Source organism: Marmota marmota, unplaced genomic scaffold (assembly GCF_001458135.2).
Source record: "Marmota marmota marmota unplaced genomic scaffold, marMar, whole genome shotgun sequence".
Lineage (NCBI taxonomy): Eukaryota > Metazoa > Chordata > Mammalia > Rodentia > Sciuridae > Marmota > Marmota marmota.
This window is the reverse complement of record NW_025999842.1, coordinates 22,789,493-22,814,557: the sequence shown is the minus strand read 5'-3', so window position 1 is coordinate 22,814,557 and position 25,065 is coordinate 22,789,493. Positions and strand designations below refer to the sequence as shown.

General features: G+C 32.5%; 1 pseudogene; it reads right to left on the bottom strand.

Moving 5' to 3' along the window:
- Positions 1-11,837: 11,837 nt before the first annotated feature.
- Positions 11,838-12,070, bottom strand: LOC125618031 (annotated as a pseudogene).
- Between the last annotated feature and the right edge of the window lie 12,995 nt (positions 12,071-25,065).

Below are 25,065 nucleotides of genomic sequence, written 5' to 3'. Positions count from 1 at the left end.
TTCTTTATCTGTTCTTCTGATGATGAATATCTATGTTGATTCCATATCTTGGCTATTGTACATAGTGCCAAAATGTTTACATGTGTCTTCATTAGAATCCAGTCTCTTTCTTGCTAATTCATACTTTATTTTATAATAGTTGCTGAAATATTTTATTCTGATCTTCTTCTACTCTTGTCCCATTTTAATCTGTTTTTGTTCTCATAATGATAATTCAAAACTGTAAATGTGATCATTTCACTTCCTATCTTAAGAAAAATATTAGTGGTATCTTCAGGGTGTTCCTGTTAAAGCATGTTTCTTCATGGATGGAACTGGAGAAGATTTTGCTAATTTAAATAAACCAAGCACAGAAAGGCAGGTACTACAAGATCTCATTTGTGTGTAGAATCTAAAAATATTGATCTCACAGCTTCTGGGAGTGGTAGTCAACAGAGGATGAAGAGGAGAGCAATGTTGATATGGAGGCAGGGGAAATGTTGGTAGAGTAAGAATTTCTGCCTCATTTTTTGCAGAGTAGGATGACTGTAGATAACTATAATATTATGTACATTTCAAACTGCTGGAAGAAAGTATTTTAAAAGCTTTTACCATAAAGATAGAAAAAACATTTGAGGAGATTGATGTGATTTACATGATTTAAGTATTATAAAATCAGTGCATGTATCAAAACATTATATATTTTATGTATAAATTAAAAATAAAATAAAAAGAATACACTTTTCAGATTTTCTTGAAGACTTTTAGTGGACAGCTTCAGAACTATGTCTCACCTGCACAGACTACTCTGCAATTTCAGTGTACATGCTATTTCAGAAACACTTCATGTTCTCTTGATGGGCTCCAAATGGAACTGATCTGACTCTTTAATCTATGCACACTCTCATCATCTGTGTACAAAAGACACTTAATTTTAATTTAGTTTTCTTCACTTCATTCTCCATGCATAACTCCTTCTGTATCTCAACACATAGTTTTAGTGTTCTTAATTTGCATGTGCCCAATTATTTCTATCAAAGTTTATTTTGATATCTGTATATTGTAGATTTTATAATAGAAGAACAATTTACAGAAAAAAACCTCTAGCTATTGTCTTATTACAGAAAACTTCTTATTTGAGAAAAATTACATTTATGATCTGAATATTCTGAGAATATAATGTTCTATTTCCAGATAGTGGTTGCCTACATTCTATTTTTAACCAAAGAAGGAATAATTTCAATAAGATGGTTTTATTTTTTCTGTCTAGAAGTAAAGCAATTAAGATATGTCATCTTTCCCACAAGTATGAACATGTTACATTACAAAACTAGTCAGTTTCAGGAACAGAAGGAAATAGTGGAACACGCTTTACCTGCCATAAAATGAAATACTCTATGGGGACACAATAAAGCTGCAAAGCAAGGCTGTGGAGTGCAATGGAAATGTAATGGTGCCAGGTTGAGCAATACTTTTATCCCTCAACACTTAAAGAGAAAAATTGCATTAGAAAATTCAAAGCAGTGATAATGGGAAAGCATATTTAAAACACATATAAAATTTAATAATCAGTTACACAAAATACTATTAGCTTATTTTTAAACTACTTCAAAATCCTAGAATACCAATAAAATGATTCTAAATTTAAAAAAAATTTTTCTTGTAGTTATAGATGGACAGAATGCTATTGTTATTATTATTATTATTATTATTATTATTATTATTATTAATTTTATTTATATGTGGTACTGAGGATCCAATCCAGTGCCTCAAGCATGCTAGACAAGTGTTCTACCACTGAGCTCTACAGCCCCTGCCCTGATTCTAAAATTTTAACACTATTTAAAAATAAAGTCAAATTATTGTCACTTATCCATATTGGAGAAAATTGGAAGAAGTGATCTATTCTCTAGCATTATGTTCATCTTTGTTCCAGTTTTCTGCCTAAGGTAAAAATAATAAACATTTTTAAAGACGAAGGACGCTGCCTTCAGATCTTCACTTAGATAAAATGTAGTAAAATTTAGAAAAAAATAACTAGATGACTCTTGTTTCAAAAATCTCACTTTAAATGCTGAAGCATGGGAGTGGTGCATTTTCATAAAATCTAAATTTGCTATTTCCTTACAAATTCAGATATGACTTCATAGCAACATAGTTATTTTCGGAAGAGAGTCTTAACAAAACCGAAAACTATATCCTCTCATGCAGATTAAAATGAAATCAGGAAATATTGGTTTTTTTTTATAAAAATAAATAGAAAGCAATAACTTGATTGCAGTGGTTGAAATTAGTATGGAGAGAGAACAGATAAGGAGTAGAATTCTAGAAAACAGATTTACTGATTAGAACATTAGCACAATAAATTCTTTCACAACATGCATGAGTCAGCAAAGATGATAAGTGAAAGGTTTGCCACAGAGGAATGGACAAAAAAAATCCAATAAAGTGCAATGGAGATACAAAAATGAGGTCAGAGCAGAAGGATCAAAAGCAACAACAGGAAAATATTAATGAAAACTGAAACCAACCTAATCCCCTGTTCCTATCCCAAACAATATTAAGGCCAAACATATCTTTCTGTTTTTGAGTGGAACAGGTGTGCTTTCCTGTCTCTATGCTGAATAATCTGATTCTAGGCAAAGGTGGCTACTTGCTCCAGGAAATTGTTGAAATTGGAAAATATGACTATACACAAACCAATAAGGCATGCATCCCAAACCTAAGAGCTGCCTCTTTGAGTTTCCCTTCAAAATATTGGTTTCAATATGTTCATCTGTGAAAACCTAGCACATCATAATATCTGCATAAAAGTAATCAGTAGATAAATTGTGATACACTTAAACTTAGTGAGTCGAAATGCATTCTGCTGTCATGTATAACTAAGTAGAACAAATTAAAAAGATAGGAAGAAGTATTAAAATTTGTTTATATGTTTCATTTTTGTCTCTAATCTTAATTCTCATTTCCTGAAAATAATATCATATATATGTACATATGTGTGTATATTTTATAGATAGATATTATGTAACATCAATTCAAAAGAAACTCCTACTCTGTACATAATGTTGCAAGATATTTGAATAGTCTAACATGAATAATTACCCCTATCAAGGAGCTTAGAACCTTTTTTAAAAGGTACTACTTTATAATAGTAGTACGTGATGTTGTCAAACACCTGGAGACCTTCCCTTCCCTCCTCAGTAAACTATGCTAAGTTAGTTAGCTGCTAATGGAACATACCATTTACAATCAGAGCTGAAGATGAATATCTAAGGGCAAGGCAGCTATTAATTTATCTTTAAATTATATTTGCTTTGTGGATTTATGGAATTCCTTGTTTATACATGAAAACTCAGTTGTCCCCCAACCAAGGACTGTCTCTTTATTTGTATCAAACACCTGTATGGAAATATTCAACTTCTCATTAGTCACCATGGTGTTTTGTGTTCTACAATGGAAAACTTGACACATGAGTGCTATGTGCATACCCTTATAATTTGACACATGTCTTCTATCTCAGAGCTTGCTCCATTGCTGTGTAACAAGAGCAAGTCAGTCCTCTGACTCACAGAGCTTATTCTAGCAAGCTGAGAAAATCTCTCTATAATAGGACAGGGCAGCTGTCAGCTCTCAAGCAGCTTAACTTTCTAAGCTCACCTATTTCTTTTAAATATCACAACATGTTTTGGAAGAGATATACAGATTTTAAGTGTCAGTATGGCAGCATTTTTTATACAACTACATTTTCCCCTAATTTAATAAATAGCAATCCAATAGGAAAAGAGTTAAAATTAATATTGAACAATTAATCAGTAAATTGACACAAATTCATTAAACATTGCATAGACTGTGAGAATATGCCAGGTACAAGCTGTGCCTCTGTATGAAAGAAAGAAAATAAATTTTCTAGTAATGAAAAATTTTGAACTTCTTGTGTAAGAATTTCAGGAAGGAACAATATTAAATAAAATCTGATCATTCCTGTCAAGGGCCTGCCAACAAAAGCTGTAGGGAATCTGAACAAAGGAAGAAGAAAGTACCGTAGAAGGTAAAAGTAGATTTCTACTAAATGAAGAAAGAACATTAGCTCCATGGAGGGGTGAAAGGAATTACTGCATGAAATAAAAAAAATATATATATAAAAATTAAATAATATCCTGAGGCATCATTTAAAAAATGAGACTACTGTTAACATCTTTAGTTACAGAACCAAACAAATGAGCAAAAATCCAATATACTGTCCAAATCAAGATTCATTTGAATGTGAAAAGTGTCCGAAGAATGGAAAATATATTATGTTAAAGCTGTTATTTATTGACCAACAAATTGATTTCATTGTGATGTTAAACTTATTAAAAACCCAGCATACTTAAAATAATGTTAAAATAAACATCCTTGAAATTTAAATACATTAGTATAAAATTAAAATATGATTTAATTGTTATTATTGAAATATTAAAATTTGAATAAACAGAATCATTACTCTTGATTTATAGCTACATACTTAATCTGTTTCATATGTTTATACAATCTTTAAAATACATATCAGTGGTATATGTGATAAGATTTTTTTCCATATGGAGCTACTTCTTCATAAAATAACTTGAAATATTATTCACAATTGCATTTTATAATTAATAACTTTGAAATAATTGAGATCATTAATTAACTCTTTTCTGAGGGGTATAATCATTTTTTGTGTCTTTTTTAAATGTACAGTTCTATGAATGTTAACATATCTGCAGCTCCGGTATAAAAATGTAACAATCAGGGTACAGAACAGATTCATTACTCCAAAATCCTAACTTATGACATCCTTTTTTTATCTTTTATTTTTTTTTATTTGTAAATTCCTCTTACCACTAATTCTGTGAAATTCTTGCACTATAAATTTGTCCTCTTCTTGAGATGATTAAATAAATGTAACAATAAAGTTCATAAATTTTTGAGACAGGCTTCTTTCACTTGTATGAAGGTTTTGACACTCACCCAAGTTGAATAATACTTGGGTTATTTCTATTGTTTTGGGATTATGAATGATGCAAATACGTGTGTATAGTTATTTACTTAAAATTATATTTTGGTTTCTTAAATATAAATGTGTACTAGGCAATGTGGCAAGAATGCACTTTTTTAAAAGACTGGAAAACTTTTCAGAGTAGTTGCAGTACTCTTACAATATGGCCAATATAGGTGTTCAGCATTCACCTCTCCCTGCACAAAAAGGAAACAAAGTAACATGTGGGGTGCTGCATTTTGAGGTAAGGGAATGCTAGAACCCAACAAGTGAGAGCCTGGAAATGTTTAAAACTCAAAGATGTGGAACTGCACCATAGAAATTGAAACAAAGTACCACATAATTTTGCAAGGGAAAGGGTAATAACGAGAATCCAAGAAAACTCTTATCAGTATAAACATGAAATCCTAGCTACAGGAAAGTTTCAATCATTATAGTCTTGCATCCCAGTTAGAGGAGCAACACAGAGTCTGCACAGTAGTTTTGCCTTGGAAAAGAAATTCTCATCTTCTCTTCACTACCCCTAGTGCCCATGGTTCTATGGTTAAGTGCATCTTAATAGGGAAGTTATTGATCAAATTCATGATCCTCCAGGTGTTCTGCATATCCCCATCTCTGGAATCCAAAGACATCCAACTATGCTGATGTGGGGAATTGCAGCTACACAGACCCAAACTGGCCCAGCAGAGAAACTATAATATCTACACCTAAGCCTGTATTATAGGAGGTGTTTCAGCACAAAGAAGAATTGGGAGTGCCACTCTCAAAATAGACCAGGACACTTATCCTCTGGGAATATGAATATGTCCTGATGTGTGAGTACACTTGTGCCAGGAATGAAGGCAGATTCCCATCCAGTTTCTATTGAAACATCAATCCTGTGACATATCTGGGCATATGCTTCTGTTGGCTCTGGGTATGAGAGACACAGGTGTACTGTGGTCTCCTCACCAACTTTTTTTTCATGCAATTTAAGGGGATATGCCTGATTGGAAGTAAAGTGCTTCAGACCCCTTACTTAGGCTACAGGCCCTTTCCAGCAATAGAATTTGGCTTAGCAGTGCCTAAGGAAATGTCCTGATTGATACCATTACTTCAATTGTTAGAGTGGACATACAGTGGGCACCCAAACCCACTGCTATATGTACCATATATGCCTGTGCCACTAGAGTGTCCTTACCCACTTGCAGCCACCAGAGGAAGTAATCTCTGCGATTTTGCAGTGGCATGCACTGTTCCCATAGTCATTAATTGTACTCAAAAGAAGTTATAGGGAGACTATGCAATGGTGCCCAATTGTAGTCAAAATCAATCTTGCATACTAATCCAACACCTCATGATATATCTTCAGTTAAAAGCCACTTACTACTTCATAAAAGTGCTAGAAATGACTGATCCAAAGGTCCAAATCTCAACACGGGGCACAAGAGTATGAAAAAATGCAAGGTACACCATGCCTCAGGAAAAAAAAAATCAATAACTCTCTGGCAACAGATCCCAAATAAGACAATACGCATTAATTTCCTAATATAAATAACTCAAAACAATGATTATAAAGAAGCTCAGTAATACTCAAGAAAATGCTCAATGGCAGTTGAATGAAATGAGGGAAACAATGTATGATTTGAATGAAAAATTTAGCAACTGATACAGATCTTTAAAAAGAACCAAACTAATGTCTTGGAAATGAAAAACTCAGTAAAAGTACAATTAAAAGTAAAAGTACAATTAAAACCAACAACAAGAAACTAGATGAAATTAAAAAAAAATTTGAAGTTGAAGACAAATCTTTTGAAATTTTCTAGTCAGAAAGAAAGAAAGAAAGAAAGAAAGAAAGAAACAACAAGTCACATTTAACTTAAGACAAGGTTTCTTAACACCAACTTTACAGCCCTACAGGAAAATAAAATGACATATTCTGTTTCTGAAAAAAATAAAATAACTGTGCACAAAGAATACTATACCCACCACACTATGCTTCAGAAACAAAAGAGAAATTAAGAGTTTTCAAGACAAGCAGAAACGGAGAGAAATCATCACTACCAGATTATCATTATGAGAGACTTAAGGGAAATTCTATATTCAAGAAGCACATAAAATCATGTGAAAGTATAAAATCCATAGATAAATATACACACACAAATAAGTAGAATAGAATAAAAACTTAGCAATACAATAAACTACAAAAACTACAAAAATGAGCAACAAAAGAATACAAACAGTGATCTTCAAAACAAAGAAGAAATTTGACAAGATGAAAAGCATAAGTTCTTACCTATTTATAATAACCTTAAGTCATTTCTCCAATTAAGAGACATACTAGATACAAAAAGAAAGTATTTGTACCATGTCCCATAAAAATTGTCAATGCATAAGAGTTCTAGTTATACTCTATCTTTGCTATCACTTCAAATTTTCAGTGATACATTTTAATTTTATCTATTCCACAATGTGTTAGTTTCTCTTGAAAATTATTTCAGTTCCTTATTTACTAATACTGTTCTCATCTTGTTATATTCCTTAAATTATCATGTATCTTCTTGATAAAGTACTTGTTCAAGTCTTTTCTCCCCCTTTCTTAAAAAAAATATGAGGTGTTTTTCTTTTCTGTGGAGTATTGAGAGTTCTTTATATATTTTAGATGCAAGTGTTGTGTCAAATGTGCAATTTTCAAACATTCTTTCCCATTGTTTAGCTTCTTTAATATTTAAGAACTTTAATGTCAAGCCACATAGATTTTTCCACCATTTTATTTTCCAATGTTTTCTTTAACTTTATATTTAAACTTATGAAAACTTTTGGCTTACATTGGAGTAAGGTGAATTTCATTTTTAGTTAATTGACATCCACTTTTTCCAGCATCAGTTGGACTAAAGATATTCTTTAGCCACCAAAATTCCTTTAACTCTTTGTGAATAATCCTTTAGTCATAAATATGTGGGTTTATTTCTGCATTTGATAATCCTTTCCCATTGATCAATGTATCTATCTGTTTGCTGATACCACACCCATAACATTTCACTTTGCACACTAAGTATATTTCTAAAACTACTTATATTTTCATATGGAATCTTCTATCTCCATTAATATTCTGCTAGTTATCAAGTTTAGAAATGTCACATAAACTTGATGTTTAATCTTGTTTATAGCACTTAACAGAAGGACTATGACTTCTCTAAAGATATATAGAGAATATAGCCTCAATTTTCTCACCCATAAAATTAATATAAATAATCTAAATCATAGAGGTGATGTTGGTATTAAATGAGCTAGCTTATTTAAAGTAAATAACTCAATATATGTTCTCAGTAAATATTATTTCTTTCTACTCTATTCTGCCTACCACTTATATATTTGCTGACACTATTGGATATTATTCAGATAAAGTAACTCTTTCAAAATATATAATGTAAAATACATTAGCACAAAAACTAATATAAATATAATTAATATGATTTTATGAACAGTTTTAGAAAATAAAACAGTTAATATAAAGATATTGTAGGTCATATGAGCATTACCTTTCCTAGGGTATGAGGATTTCAGAAGGGAATTACTATTTTCCACTTGTGACCTTGAGCTAGGAACAAAAACAAAAAAGAATATATCATGGAGTTCAGTACCCTTTAGATTTAGTGCACAGAGAACTAATCCATCTGTTTATGGTTCCCATTTTTGTCCCTAGATAACACTTAGTTAAAAGACACATGCTTCAACCTTCAAGATAAATTATCCTTTCAATTCTTAATGGTTGTAAGTGATAAAATCCAAGAGAAAATCAGTGTGTGCATTAAAACTGGTGACATCTATGCCTTTGGCTTGCTGAGTGATTATCCTGAAATTTAAAGGTTAGATGGTTATTTATACATTTATCCATAGATGAAGTTCAGGAATAGAGTTGTCATGTTCTTAGCATTTGGGTGGTATATATAAGTAGGTAGATGTGGCAGAATTATTCAAATGAGAAATAAAATGCATAAATAGGCAAGTCTTAATGAATTTATCTTCTATAATCAATGAAGTAGTCATCTTAACAAAGCAAAAAAAGTTTGAAGAGCGAGGGCTGACTTCAGAGAACATGTTTTCTCCATATATACCCCTTTAGTGCACATATGGGGACGTCCCAGAAGCAACCTGGATAAGTGTGGTTTGGGAAATTTTTTTATCTAAGAAACAACTCAAAATGACATTCTAGTAATTTAATTTTCTGCCCTTTGATTAAATGTCACATCACACCAGCAATGTTCACCCTTGAGAATTACAAAAAGTACTCTCAGAGTCTATGTTTTGGGACTGGTGTAGGTTACATAGTAATAAGTCACTGTTCATGATAGAATGTTAGCTGAGAGTGCAATAGGAAAAATAAAAAAAAAATTCTATCTTTTACTGCTCTTTGAATAAGTTCTGCTTTGGATATTCTATTCATAAAAATGAAATAAACATATAAGAAACTTACATTATAAATGTGATTTCCACAATACACTTTACAAGTTTTGTTTTGTGCCACACATTAATTTATTATTAGGAATTATTCTAAATAAATTATAAACATATATGTGCAATTTTATATTATATTTATTTTCTATGCATATATAGACAGAGAGAGAGGAAAAAAAAGAAAAATCCTTTTTTTTAATGGCACTAGGAATTGAAGCTAGGAGCATTCTACTACTGAGCTAGCACCCCACTTCTTTTTATTTTTTGTTTTGAGGCAAAGTCAAGCTAAGTTGCCCACGCCAGTATTGAACTAACAGTCTTCCTGTCTTAGCCTCCTCAATAGTTGGAATTATATGTGTGAGCTACAACATCTGGCTTAAATCAATATGTATTTAGTCTGTTTGTTTTTACAGTTGTAGATATTGAACCAGGACTGAGGATGGACAAGCCCTGTATACCACTGAACTATAGCCCCAGTCCTCCCTGTAGAGTGCTTTTGCAAATTGTTCAACTTCAAAATAAAATAATTACATACACAAAAATATCCAAGAAATTAATGCTAGTGGCCACTGAATATTATGCCCACCAATAACTGCATCTCTCTGCATTTTCTCAGAAACCATGCTTGTTTTCCATATGACAAAATCCTTCACAGCACATCTGGAAGGTAGGAAAACTATCATCAAAATACTTCAATAAAAAAAAATAAATCAAATATCAGTGCAGCTATTTTCCTGTACTTCTTTGAGAGCAGCACCAGGGAAACTTTCAAAGGGAAAAGAGAACAACAGGCAGAAGACTGACCTGTGGTCACCAACGGAGAGAAAACTGCACCTGAGTGTGAATTTACTGAAAAAGAAATGTGGTATCTCAGAGGACTGAATGTGGGGAAGGAAAAGACCTACAGTTCTTGGTGGCAAGTTTGGAGAGGCATCATTACTAAAGAAGGAAAATATAGCAGAAAATGAGGGAACTGTGTTTGATTTTTAGTGATGATGCAAATGGGAGACAAATTGGGAAGTTTAGAATCTGCAAGAAAAGAGGCAAATAAACACATGTAAAAATATCAGAGTTCACAAATCGCTTCTTTAATCACCAAAAATAAACATAAAATAGTTTGATGTTTTATGAAACACTGGAAAAGCGGAACTAGATGTCTCCAAATATAAAGAAACGATAAGGAAATGGAAATGCTAATTATTGTGATTTGATCAGTATATAATGTTTACATGAAATATCACACCATACCCATAAACATATGCAATTATTTTATGTTAATCAAAAAATTTTAAAAATTAAAATGATATTTAATATTGATTTAAAATCCTAATGAAGCAAGGTATGGCCAGGTGCAGTGGTGCATGCCCATAATCCCCTCAGCTTGGAAGGCAGAGACAAGAGGATCGTGAGTTCAAACCCAGCCTCAGCAATTTACAGAGGCACTAAGCAACTCAGTGAGACCCAGTCTCTAATAAAATACAAAATAGGGTTAGGGATGTGGCTCAGTTGTTGAGTGCCCTTGAGTTCAATCCCTGGTACCCCCCTCCCCGCAAAAAAGAAGCAGGATATGGTGGCAGACAACTATAATCCCAGTGATTCAGGAGGCTGAGGTAGGAGGATCACAAATTGAAGGCCAGGCTTGACAACTTAGTAAAACATGGTTTCAAAATAAAAAGTGCTGGGGGATGGATCTCTGTGGTATAGCATCCTTGGGCTCAATTCTCAATATGACAAATATACACCTATTTATATAAATTTAATATCTAAATATTTAATTCATAAATATATATTTAATATAATAATGTAATTAACATAGAAATATAAATAAATTTATATACATACTTGGATATATGTATATGAATTCCCATGAAAATTGTATAAAAGAGTGTTCAAACTCATTTTACGAAAATAGTATGCCAAGTTACAGTGACAAAAAAATCCCTACCAAGCCATAAGTAATGAGTAGATGCTTGATAATATATGAAAAACCAAGAACCTTGGACTTCTAAGAAGAGAGATACAATGTCAGACTCATTCACACAAGAAAAAAGATAATAAAACATAATCTTTGGTTCCAAACTTTATTCTACTAAAGACTTCTCTGTTCCATAGAAACATAGTACCTCTTTCATCTTGCACAGTCTGGGCAGTCAAAACACCTCTTAAGTGAAGGGCATGCCCAGAAAATAAACACTGGTCGTTAACATCAGACTTTAACACCTGTTCACCACTATTGGGTCCCTGTGGCTTAAGACTGTGCAGTAAATATTCTTGCAAAACTTTACTAAAATATTCAACAGAAAAGCTTACAGACCAACAGATGCCACACATTGTTATGAAATGAAGGTGACAATTTCATGATTTTGGTTTTCTCTGAATTTTCTGTCTTGGTTTTCTTTTTTCAGTTCATCAAAGATATTTTTGCTTTCAGAAAGCATTTCTGTTCTGTCTACAAAAAAGAATATCTTGCTGTTCTGTTGTTGCCTATTTGCTTTCCTTTTCTTCTCCAGGTTAGAAAGTTCATCCAGAACAAATTGTTCTTTAATCTTGCTGCTAACATCCTCCTTGTGCAGTCAAGTTGTTGGTGTAGACCAACACACAGCTATCATTGGGAGATACCCCACAGCTGGGCATCTACATGCATAGAAAACATATTGAGGTTTCACAGCCAGATTGGAGCTGCAGTCCCAGACAAGCCCTGTGTGCCTCAATAAGATATTTGACTTAAAACAGTTCACAAAAAGAGGAGAATAAAATTAACACAGAGAAATCAAGAACATTCTTTCTTTCTTTGATAACAGGAATTGAACCTAGGGTGCTAAATAACCACTAAGTCACAACCCAGTTTTTATATTTTATTTTAATTTTGTTTTTGAGATAAGGTCTCTCTTACATTGCTTATGGACTTGCTAAATTGCTGAGACTGGCTTTAAACTTATAATCCTCCTGTCTCAGCCTCTCGAGTCCCTGGAATCAAAGGAGGGCACCACTGTGCCTAGGAAGAATCTAGTTATCCATACACAACAACTAGTTCAAAGACACATTAGAGAAAACTGTACATTACAGCAAAGTCAAAGATTGCAATAAACACAAATATAAAGAGAAACATAAAAAGAATTTATGAGGAAAACTTAAAATATCTCTAAAAATCACAAATTATAATTGAATAAATGGAAAAACCATACTCTTTAATGTTGTCCTTTGATAAAGGTGACTCTTTTCCACAAATAATTTTATTAATTTATTACAAGATCAACCAAATGCCTACAGATTTTTTGGACCTAGACAAACTGATATTTTTTAATAATTAGTAGAATAACAGAAAGCATTGGAGGCAAGATATACCCAAAACTATACATATTCTAACATGACCTATTCAAAATAGTGAAATACTGGTGCATGAAAACACAAATATAACACTGATTCAGAATAGAAACAGAACTAAGCTCTCAAAGCATTAAATATACTTTAAAGAGCACTTTTAAATATCTAGATATACATAAACTTTTACATTGATAATAATATGTATTGGGGTCAGGGCACATGATCACAAAAATGTGTCCCTTGGCATATTGAATATTTTAAACTAAAGAAATTTCAGAATATGACAGAAGCAGAAAGGTCACTCTTATCCCACCCTTCTTCCCTGAAGCAGGTCATAAAATCCTCATTTGTGAGATGTTCTTCCTACATCTAGAAGGAAAGCAGCATTCTTATCTGTGAATACACAGGAATGCAGAAGAAAACATGAGCAAGCAGGACTTGTTAAATTAACTAAGATTATATTTACCATCAAGTAATACTCTTTTGCCCTATCCTGTTTTTCCAAAATTGCCTATTCTTCATTAGACTTCCTTTAATCATGAGCCTAAGATGGGTAGATAAAAAGAAAGCTTTCCTCTCTTTAAACCTGTTAACAGGAAAATGGAATCAACTTGAAGAGACTCCCAATGGTTAAATTTTATAATATTTGAGTTTCCAAAAACAAATGATAGTCACAGATTTTTGTGTAATAAAATAAGAATAAATAAATGCATACTGATAACAATTAAGGAAAAATCTTTCTCTCACTGTACAGAGCTATAATTTCACATGAGAAGGTAACTGCCAGGATTCACCAGACTTCAGAGATCATGCTCAGAAAAGTCATTTAATACAGGCAAGATGTAGCATAGCAGGGTAAAGAGTATTTGGACAAGCACCACTGGCCTGACAGGCTTCCAGACACAGTATCCCAGAAATGTTCACGTAAGATGTGCTGCTTCATCTGTGAGGTAGCAATCGCTATGATTTGTGGAAAACATCTTGGTTTAGAAGCAGTTGTCTAAAGTCCCTGTGCGAACTTTCATGTCCCTCTTGTCACATAGCCATACCAAACTGTATAACTAGTTATATCAGAAAAGCTGTAGATATGTAAACTGGCCTGGTTACACTGGGAAAGTTCCAAGGTTTAAATGATATATTACGAATCATTAATTAGACTTCCTACTTTTTTTTTTTCTCCCAGACCAAGAGTCAGTTCCAAACTTCCAGGTATCCCTGGAGATAAGTTTGAGCTGTCCTAGTTCATGGAAAAAAAAAAAACCTGCACAAGCCCTGATAGCTAGAAGGAATGATGGTGTTAGAAACAACACCATTTAGCAACCATCATAGTAATTGAATCAGACAAAATTCCAGACTATGAGCAAAACCAGCAGGTAAAAGTTTAATGAGGAGCAGGATATCTACATATTCTCAAAGTAATTTCTTTCATACTACTTTTTTCCCTAAAGAAGGAACTAGTAATTTCACAGTGGATTAAACTAGCAGCTGCCACCTTAGGTAAATCATCAAAGTTAACATCACCAATAATGGGACAAATTGACAGCATGTGCTTCCTGATAAAGCACATTGAGAAGGACAGAGCATCACTTCTGTGATGTTGCTGTCAAAAATGCATCATTTGAATAGAATTATTAGTAAGCATGAGTCAAATTAAATTAGAGGACAATTCACAAAACAAGTGGTCTATAATTTTTTTTTAAGTCAAGGTCATGAAATCCGAGGAAGGGCTAAAGAACTCTTATAGTGTAAAATAGACTAAACAAACAAATAAATAAATAAAAATAAAAATAAAACAACAACATGGCAAATAAATATAATGCATGGTTAATATAGGATCCTGCATTGCAAAAATAAAATCATTTAATAACTACATTAACACAGCAATTGATATAATCAAATATGAACAATTGATCTATTAAAAGTACTTTATCAATGCTCTAAATAATTAATTTGATGTTTGCAATATGGTTGCATATTTTTTTGAAATCCATTTAAGCATTTAAGGATAAATGTGTATATTGTCAGCAAAACAGTATTAAGTGTTCAAACTTTCAGAAATTTTCAGACAAATAAATATATTAAAACACAATACAATAAAACATAATAAAATAAAGTACAATCATTCCCTGGGCTCTCGGAAAGTAATTCTTTGACTCAAATTTAAACAACTGTGAAAATGTTCACTTTGTTAAAAGAACAATTTTGTAATGACTGATTCACCCACACAGATAAAATAACAGTGCTGATCATTGACAGAAGCCTAATGGTTACAACAATAAAATTTATATATCATTATTCCATTTTTAAAATAACTTATACATTATAGCATTGCAAAGGGATGAATATGGTTTTCATAGTAAAGAGAAATGGAACATACAATAAAACACATTCTTCAGTTTAGACTTATGATTGAGGAAAAAAGTTTAATTGCTAAACATTTTGTTGATTATGTTGGTTAATTTGGGCACTGGAGAAAAGATAGCCTCTTCAACAAGTGGTGCTGGGAAAACTGGAAATCCTATGCAACAAACTGAAATTGAACCCCTGTCTCTCACCATGCACAAAACTTAACTCAAAATGGATCAAGGAATTAGGAATTAAACCTGAGACCCTGAATCTAATAGAAGAAAAAGTAGACCCTAATCTTCATCATGTGGGATTAGGTCCCAACTTCCTTAATAAGAGTACTATAGCACAAGAATTAAAATCAAAAATCAATAAATGGATGGAATCAAACTAAAAAGCTTCTTCTCAGCAAAAGAAACAATCTGTGAGGTGAATAGAGAGCCCACATCCAGGGAGCAAATTTTTACTCCTCACACATCAGGTAGAGCACTGATCTCTAGGGTATATAAAGAATTCAAAAAGCTAAGCACACATACAATAAATAAATAAATAAATAACTCAATCAACAAATGGGCCAAGGACTTGAAAGACAATTCTCAGAAGAGGATATACAATAAATCATCAAATATATGAAAAAATGCTCAGCATCTCTAGCAATTACAGAAATGCAAATCAAAACTACTCTAAAAGATCATCTCACTCCAGTCAGAATGGCAGCTATTATGAAGATAAATAACAATAATTGTTGGCGAGGATGTGGGGAAAAATTTACCTCATACATTGCTGGTAGGATTGCAAACTGGTACAGCCAATACGGAAAGCAGTATGGAGATTCCTTGGAAATCTGGGAATGGAACCACCATTTGACCCAGCTATCCCTCTCCTCGGACTATACCCAAGGCATACTACAGGAACACAGCCACATCAATGTTTACAGCAGCACAATTCATAGTAGCTGAACTGTGGAGCCATCCTAGATGCCCTTCAGTGGGTGAATGGATAAAAAAAATGTGGCATATATACACAAGGGAATTTTACTCAGCAATGAAAGAGAATAAAATCATGGCATTTGCAGGTAAATGGATGGCATTGGAGAAGATAATGTTAAGTAAAGTTAGCCAATCCCCCAAAACAAATGCTGAATGTTTTCTCTGATATAAGGGGGCTGACTCATAGTGGGGTAGGTAGGGGGAGCATGGGAGGAATAGATAATTCTAGATAGGGAAGAGGGGAGGGATTGAAAGGGAGGCGGAAGGGGATTAACAAGGATGGTAGAATATGATGGATATCATTATCCAAAGTACATGTATGAAGACATGAATTGGGTGTCAACATACTTTATATACAGAGATATGAAAAATTGTGGTATATATGTGTAATAAGAATTGTAATGAATGATGCTGTCATTTTTTTATTTTTAAATGAATAAAAAATAATAATTTTGGAACTTTTAAATAAAATATTCCATGAAGATATATTTGCTATGAACAACTATCGATGAAAAAATCCAAATTCCTTTTAACATGAACTATTTAATACCCATTTAGTGAAAGGGAAATAAGTGTTAAGAGATTTTACATAATGTATTTAAGATCACCTAGATTTCAGTAAAAAAAAAGCAGGAGAAAAACTTGGATTTGTTTGGTTCCAATATCATTAATATTTATTTTTCTTTTTCTTTGGTGTTTTGATTATGTGTATATTAGGGAATTATTAAATTGAATTAACATGTTCATCATCTCATTATTGTTTTTTAGCTTTAAGAGCTACTATTTTCACAATTTTTAAGTACCATTGCTCTCACTCACTGTTCTATGCTTCCTAATATTAAGTAAAATCCTACAGTTCCTAAATTGCAAAATGCTTAGTCATGACATGACATATAAATGCCTAGGCACTATGAAACCTGTAGTTTTCACTTTTTCTCTGCAAGCCTCCTGTTAAGTGCTTGTGCACATAGGTAGAAAGGGGTACGGGGGGATACCTAGGCTTCCAAATAGTACTTCTAGTAAATAAAAAGAAAATAAAAATTTAGATTATGGGAAAAAATGAAGAATAGATGATATCCCTTGTGATAGACATATATTCTAGTTCATTTATCATTTTTTAAATTATGACATTGTTTCAAGAACAAGCTCTAGTTCACTCAGGATATAAGTAAGAAATACTGAGCAAAATAACAACAAAAAATCTGTTTTCTGTTTTTATTCAATATTTCACATGAACCCTATGGCAGTGATCAAAAGAATTTGCACTTTCTCATTCCCCTAATAATAGGGGAACATGTCCAGATCACAAGATCAAAGTTGGGAAAGATGTATTCAGTATTTACCATTCTCCTCTTGTATACTTCTTGTTCTAGAGATTATATTTTACTAAAGAAGCTACTCACTTCATAACAAAACTTCTGTTAATTTTAATGTGGGTTAACAACACAAGCTATTGATTATTCAAGGTTATATATTATCTGTCCACCTAGATTCCAACTAATCTTACTTATCAGTAGTAGCATGCTTGCCTTTGGGGTTTTATAAGCACATGCTAATATCAGCTAAGGCTAGAAGTTTTATTTCTCCTTTTTCAATACAATCACATTTCTGATTTGTACTTTATTACATTGCTCAATTATAAGTAGCCATAGCAGACATCTGTGGGTTTGTCTGTTGGCTCTCAAAAAGCAGTGGTTTATAAAATTACTAAAACTGTAGATAAAAATTACAAAGCATTTTTCATATATTTGTTATCATTTTGGAGTGTTTATTTCCGGGGTAAGTCATAAAAATTAATGCTTTGATATGACATGGTAGAAAATTACATTGTATGGTAAATAATGTATTGCTAAGCTTTTCTTGTTGATTATGCATAAAAAGTTTCTAATCACTAAAATTATACCCATAAGCTAGTATTATTCTGCACTCTTAAGGAAGAGAGAAGATATACAAATATGTATTAGAGAATCATTCATAAATAAATATTTCTATTCTATCTGAACAAGCAAATGTACTAAATGTTTTATATTTACATTATAAAATTTATAATACATATTTAAGATGATTATGAAAATATATTTACACTAAAAGATTGTACAACTTCCTTAAATATTTATAAATCAAATTATGTTAAAATTAGAATTGGGGAGAAATTTTTGTTGTCGATTTTGCTATTTTAAAAGCTAAAGGGGGGCTAGGGTTTTGGCTCAGCGGTAGAGTGCTTGCCTGGCATGTGCAAGGCCCTGGGTTTGATCCTCAGAACCATATATAAATCAATAAACCAAAGGTATTGTGTGCAACTACAACTAAAAAATAAATATAAAAAATAAACGCTAAATGCTCCTCCAACATTTGTTACTGATATATATATATATATATATATTTAGATATATAGGAAGTGATCACCATAAAGCAAACAGAAATGAGAGTCTTGCAGAAAAGAAGGAAAATACAAACTCTAATGGTTTTCACATGATGTTTACAAACCTGATTACTTACATAGCAATAAAGTTTGGCATTTTCATGAAAAACAAAATTTTAGTAGCATTTTATGTCTTGATGATACTAATTCAATTAGGAAAAAGTTGACAAACCTATATCAACTGTATTGTAAAATAAGTTTTACTTGATTTTATTTTTAAATGTTTTTGGTACTGAGGTTTGAATTCGGGGGCACTTAATCATCAAGCTACATCCCTAGCCTCAGTTATTTTCTATTTTGAGACAAAGTCTTGCTACATTGCTTAGGATCATGCAAAGTTGCTGAGACTGGTCTTGAACTTGCCAGGCCAGCTGGGAATCTCTGGGATTACAAGCTTGTGCTATCACATCAGTAACTTGTGTGATTTTTAAGAAAATTGTAAACATAGAATCTGAAAAAATTTCTAAAGAATACTTCTATCAATATGTTCTTTAATAAAAAGTCCACTTATTCAGCATCTATTTTTAAACTGTTTTAAATTTTGCATGTGTAGAGTACACTCATGATTATACTGTATGCAAAACTCTAATGTGTGCATTATTCTGTACTTAAAGTTTTAAATCAATGATGTATATGTATGTATGTATTTTTATATAAATATTTTAAATAATATTTTAACCTTTTAGATGTTATTGCTTTATAGCTTTTACTATTATGTAGCAGATAAAACAGAAGAGTCATCTCTGTAGAAAGCACTGGTGTACATGTATGTGAATTATTCTAGAATACCACCCAAGAGTAGAATTTTAGATTCAAAAGATACCCACATTTTAAAATATTAATAAATAGTGTCAAGTTGATTTTCAATGAGATTTTATAACCAGAGTATATGGGATTATTAATTTGACCACATCCAAATTCTTGACATTTCAACTTTAGAATATTTGATTATTAAATCTGTTGCTAAAAAAATCTGATTTTCATTCCTGCTTTGTAAAATGTTTTCCATCCAAGGGTCTTACAACACTTTTCTCCCATGCATTTCTTCCTACTTACCTTTGTCTTCCCAGTTGTTTTCTATAGTGTTGCTTCCTTCTGAATATCTTTAAACAGGGTGATTTTTTTCCAGGATTCTGTGTGTCATGCTGCTCTTTACGTAGTATGCATTCTATCCTACATCAATGACTTTGGTCACATAAAATATGTTTCCCAAGTATCTACTTATTTCTCTAGATGTCCCCTCATATACATCCCCTGACAAGAGTGTCTACTAAACATGAACAAAGAGAAGATTGCCCTTTCCCAACTTTTCCCTCAAAGCCCATCACTGTATCTGCTCTACCTGGCATTACGTAAGCATAAAGCACACAGCGCATAGTGTTTGAATGAATTAATAAAGTGTTGAAAATAGAATGCATAAACAGATAACATCTAAAATCTACATTTGTTCAGTGCTTTATCAAAATAAGAATCAATCATCATCCCTTGTTTTAGTCATGAATTGAACAAATTAATAGTAATTTTTTTTTCCTACAGTAATCTTATTCGCCCCCCATCTCTTCTCATTACACCAAATCTCCTTAGAATATTGTTTCTTCCATTTTTTTTCCTAGGATTGCTTTGTTCATGCATCTTAGTACATGATTTTTAGGCCACCAATAAGGAGATTTGGGTGAAGTTAGAATTTGAACTGAGGTAATCATATTGAACAGTATGCTATTAATGCACAATACAACAAACTTTGTGGTATTTATTTTAGAGACAATCTCTGATTTAAAATAATTTGACTTACAATCTTTTGACTTTACATTGGTACAAAAACTATACATGTTTAGTGGAAACTGTGCTTCACAATTTGAATTCTGATCTTTTCCCAGGCTGGCCAAGTGCAGTAGGAAACTGTTGGAATCCTGAGCAGTGGTGGTAAGCTGCAACTTTCAGTCAGCCACAGGATCATAAAGATTAGTGAGAGACGCTCTCCTGTGCACTTGATGTAAGCTATGATGTTTGGTGGGTTAGATGCATCAAATTCATTTCCAACTTATGATATTTTCAAATTCCCATTAGTTTATTGGGACATAATCCCAACATAAGTCAAGAAGAATATCAATTTCTTTTAAAAATGGAAACTTCAAATTTGTGTTATAGAATGCTGACAGTGATAAAAGTGAAATTCACTCCTTTGTGCTGGGGATGTGGCTCAAGCAGTAATGCGCTTGCCTGGCATACGCGGAGTGCTGGGTTCAATCTTCAGCACCACATAAAAATAAAATAAAGATGTTGTGTCCAACGAAAACTAAAAAAAATAAATATTAAAAAAACTTCGCTCTCTCTCTCTCTCTTAAAAAAAAGAAATTCACTCCTTTGAATTTCTATATATGAACTTAAAAAAAAATGAAATCTTTTTGTAATGAAAAATGTTTAGGATAATTTGCATACATTTTGAAGAAACATTTGTTTGAAATAAAGAAGGGAATCTATCTGTAATGCCATGTTAATAAAACTGGATTTATTTACTCAACATATAATTTTCTAAATTCTATGTTTCTGGTGGTTTATTATTTTTTATTTCTCCACACAATAGATACAGGTTGTAATGTGTGCTAACAGAGTGTGCTATTGTGGTTAATATGATCTCCCAAAATGTGTTCATACTTAATCTCTGGAACTTGAAAATATGTTGTATCATATGACAAAGGGATTTTATAGCTGCGTTTAAATTTATATGCCTTGTAACAGAACAGGGTGCCTGGGGTATCCAGGTGTACAGAATCTGATTACTTGGTCCTTCAAAGCAGACAGACATAGTAAAGAAAGAAGTCAGTGAAATGCTGTGGAAGGCAGTTAGAGAAGTTTTAAGTGCAAGAAGAACTCAGCCTGCAGGTACTCACCATTGGATGCAGTGGTCCATGTGCAAACAGAAGAGTCCTCCACAAGGCATCAGTGGCCTTCAGCTGAAACAGTTACCTCTGTTATCCAGTCACAAGGACCTGAACTGTGCCAACAATCTGAATGAGTAAGGGATTGGGTTTGTCTTCAAAGCTTCCAGTAAAACAGTTCGTATTTTTAACATCTTGATTTTAGTCCTGTGGAACCCATGCTAGACTTCTGACCTACAGAACTGTGAAATATTGTAAGAGTGTTATTGTTAAGCTACTAAATTTTTGATAATTTGCTATGGCAACAACAGAAAACTTAATTGTTTTAACTGCAAAACCAAAGGCAGAAAAGAGCTATCCAGTTGTACAGTTCAGGAGCTAGAAATAGATCATCTTCAGAAAAAACAAATTATAGTCAAGCTGTTTCAGACCCTTGCTGGTTACAATTCAGTGGATGTAATAAATTATGATTCACAATTATTGTTAAGCACTGTTCTACTTATATTTCAGAGTAGTAGACCTAAGCACTGTTGTTGCTTATTCTAGGACTTGTTGAAACAACACGTTTTTCTCAAATTTTCTGAACTTTCTCCCCAATTTTTGGTAATTGGTGTGCCTACTAGTCAGAAAATGAAATCAGCTTCATGTTTACAGGGCATTGCATCAATAGGAGATAATATCTGAGAATGAACCTGGTCAATACTGGAAAGAAAACACTGTGAATATATGAATCCTCCATCACAGTCTGCTAATAAGCAAACATTTTTTGTGTTGATATATTTACTTCTCAATTGCACCATATCCTTTTATCATGTATGAAATATTGCTTGTAAAAAGTAATTAAAAATAAATACGTGATCTTGAAAAGTCAGTTATAAACTGCAAATAAGAAGCAATTCATGTGAAGAAATGTGTGATTAGTGAAATCATCCTTTATATGAGGACAGTTATCAAGAGATCAGAATGCAATTGCTCAATCAACACAAAGAAATTAAGCACTTAACTCTTTCTACAAAACACCATACAGCAACCTTATGGGTTTCTAATTTTATTATAGTTATAATTATAATTATTCCCTTATATCCCTCTGATATATTTCTTGGTACAATATTATGAATACTAATTTATTTTTCATTCACATTTGGATCTATAAAATTATATTTTATATATTCTGATATTCATAAATCTATACTCTACTGATCTTGTCCAATGTGGCTGAATCCTGGAGACTCTGGAAGGTGTCATGTTGGTGTTTTCCTTCCTTTTAATTATCACCATAAGCTAGTAGGCTCTCTTATATACAAAGTGATCTCAATAGGGAGAGCCCTCCTCTTTTGGAGTGATTTCAGAGTGCATAGATATGCATTGTGTTAAAGTAAATACAAGCAAATGTACAGTGCAACATTAATATGCATCAGGAAGTACAGGATATATTAATACACAATTATCAGTGTATACTTTGAAAAATTAAAATCAGCACAAATCTCTACCTTAAAACTACATGTTTATCAATGAAAAATAATATTTAAAAGAGAAAAGATTGGTGCTAAAATTTGAGACTCAATATAAATTGGTGAGACCATGTATCTGAAGGTTAGGTTAGAATAAGGGGAGTAAGGAAATGTCTATCAATTGTAGCATAAGAATCTGAAAATACACAGACAGAAATACATATATAAATTTACATGTTGTGATATAAATCTTCAGAAATCTTCAAAAGAATGAAGCAAATTCAACATAAGAAATACATGAAAAAAATAAGTGAAAAGGAAATGTTAAAATTGTTTCTGACTATATTTTGAAATTCCCAAACACACTTCTTTGATTTGTAGTTTATCTCATCACAATGATTTAAACAGTTGAATTTCAATCATTCACACATAGGAAGCAAGTTATTTATGCTCACATTTCATTAGTTTTTACTTAGATATGTCTATGCCTACAAAATGTTCTTATTTTACCAGTTTCAGATGATTTATATCTAGATTCCTATGTTTATTCTGTATTTTATTTAAGATATTTTTGTGTGGAGAAGCGATATCATTAAAGAAAAAGTGATGGTTTGTTACTCAAACCTCATTGCTGTGATAGTACACATTGGATTCTCTAAATTCAGCTTACAGCACATACAAAGATTACATATTTACATGGAGATATAAATTTTTTTCATGGAACAAAGGGAATATATATATATATATATATATATATATATATATATATATACACACACACATATATGTATGTGTGTGTGTGTGTGTGTGTCTATGTTTAAAGATGTGACCTGGGAGGTCAGGGATGATCTTATAGATATGCAGGAACAGTAGTCTTCACAAACACTCTCAATGCCAAGAGACCTATGGTGAGGTGTGTCATTTGTTAATATAATGCATATAATATATAATTGATTTATTTTGGAAAAAGCAAAAAGTGATCTAAATGCATAAATCTATGACTTTTTAAACAATATTTTTTTCCAGTCTTTGGAGTTATGCTCGAATTCAGGACCCGCAAAAGACTACCAGAGACCAAGATTGATGTAAGCAGCAAAGAGGTGTTTATTGCGAGCTAGCTGGGTCTTCCATGCGCACACAACAACTGGTGACGCTGAGAGGCCCCAAGTCCAGGGTTGGAGCAGTTTTATACAGTCTTTGGGGAAGGCAGGGACTTCACATACATCATAGCATCTCTTAGCAAATCATTGCACACCATGAGAAAATCATAAAACAACTCTAAAACATGATTAGCACATTCACTGGTGGGAACAAGTTGGGTAAGAGTGATTGGCTAGTACAAGAGGGGGATTCATTTGAATTGATTGATTTAAGCCAAGAGGGGTGTATGTGCTGAACTACATGGTTTCCCAACATGTTATCAACCACCATAAACTACTGGGAGGGTTATCTGGCATCCCAGGTATTTTCTCTGTCTCATGCTGATTGGTGGTTGCTAGGGGGTTGCTATGCATCCTCATCTAGCCTGACTGAGTCAGGGACAGCTGGCTCCACAGATCTCTCCTGTTATTTGTAGATAAACAACTCAGCAGGGTGGGTATGTGCCTAGGAGTGCTCTGTGGGTCTTTCCAAGGGCAAGGGTCATGCCCCCTTCCTTGGACAGGCTTTGCTCTGAGGTAGAAGCTGGTTTCTCATTGGTACTTCATCACTTCATGAAATGTAGTGTGAAATTCACAAATAGTAAAGAAAAAGATGAAATAATACAGAGTGTTCTTTAATGTGACTAATTAAACTGTGGAGTTCATTAAGCTTATGTAATGGTATTAAGTGACAAAATTATTTTAAAAACAATATATAAGTTTTAGATAACATAAATTTCATATTTAATAGATATGGAGTAATTTGCATATACAATTATTGCTACATAGTTATTAAACCCCTAGTCAAAATGGTTCAGAAATTTAAAACATTATGATTAATAATTTTTCAGAAAAGACAATCAGCTTCAATTCTTCTATAAAATTTATCTAAATGGTTTGTAACTTGTTACAGTTGAAAGACTTTGGTCATGATTTTCTGATGAGTACAAGGGCCCTGAAGTAGTGCTTTGTAAAAGACAGCTAATAGAGAGGATGACATTCCTCCATCTTAGCAGGTGTTATCAAAGAACCTTCATGGTTGAAGATGAATACAGTAAAATATATACATATATATATAT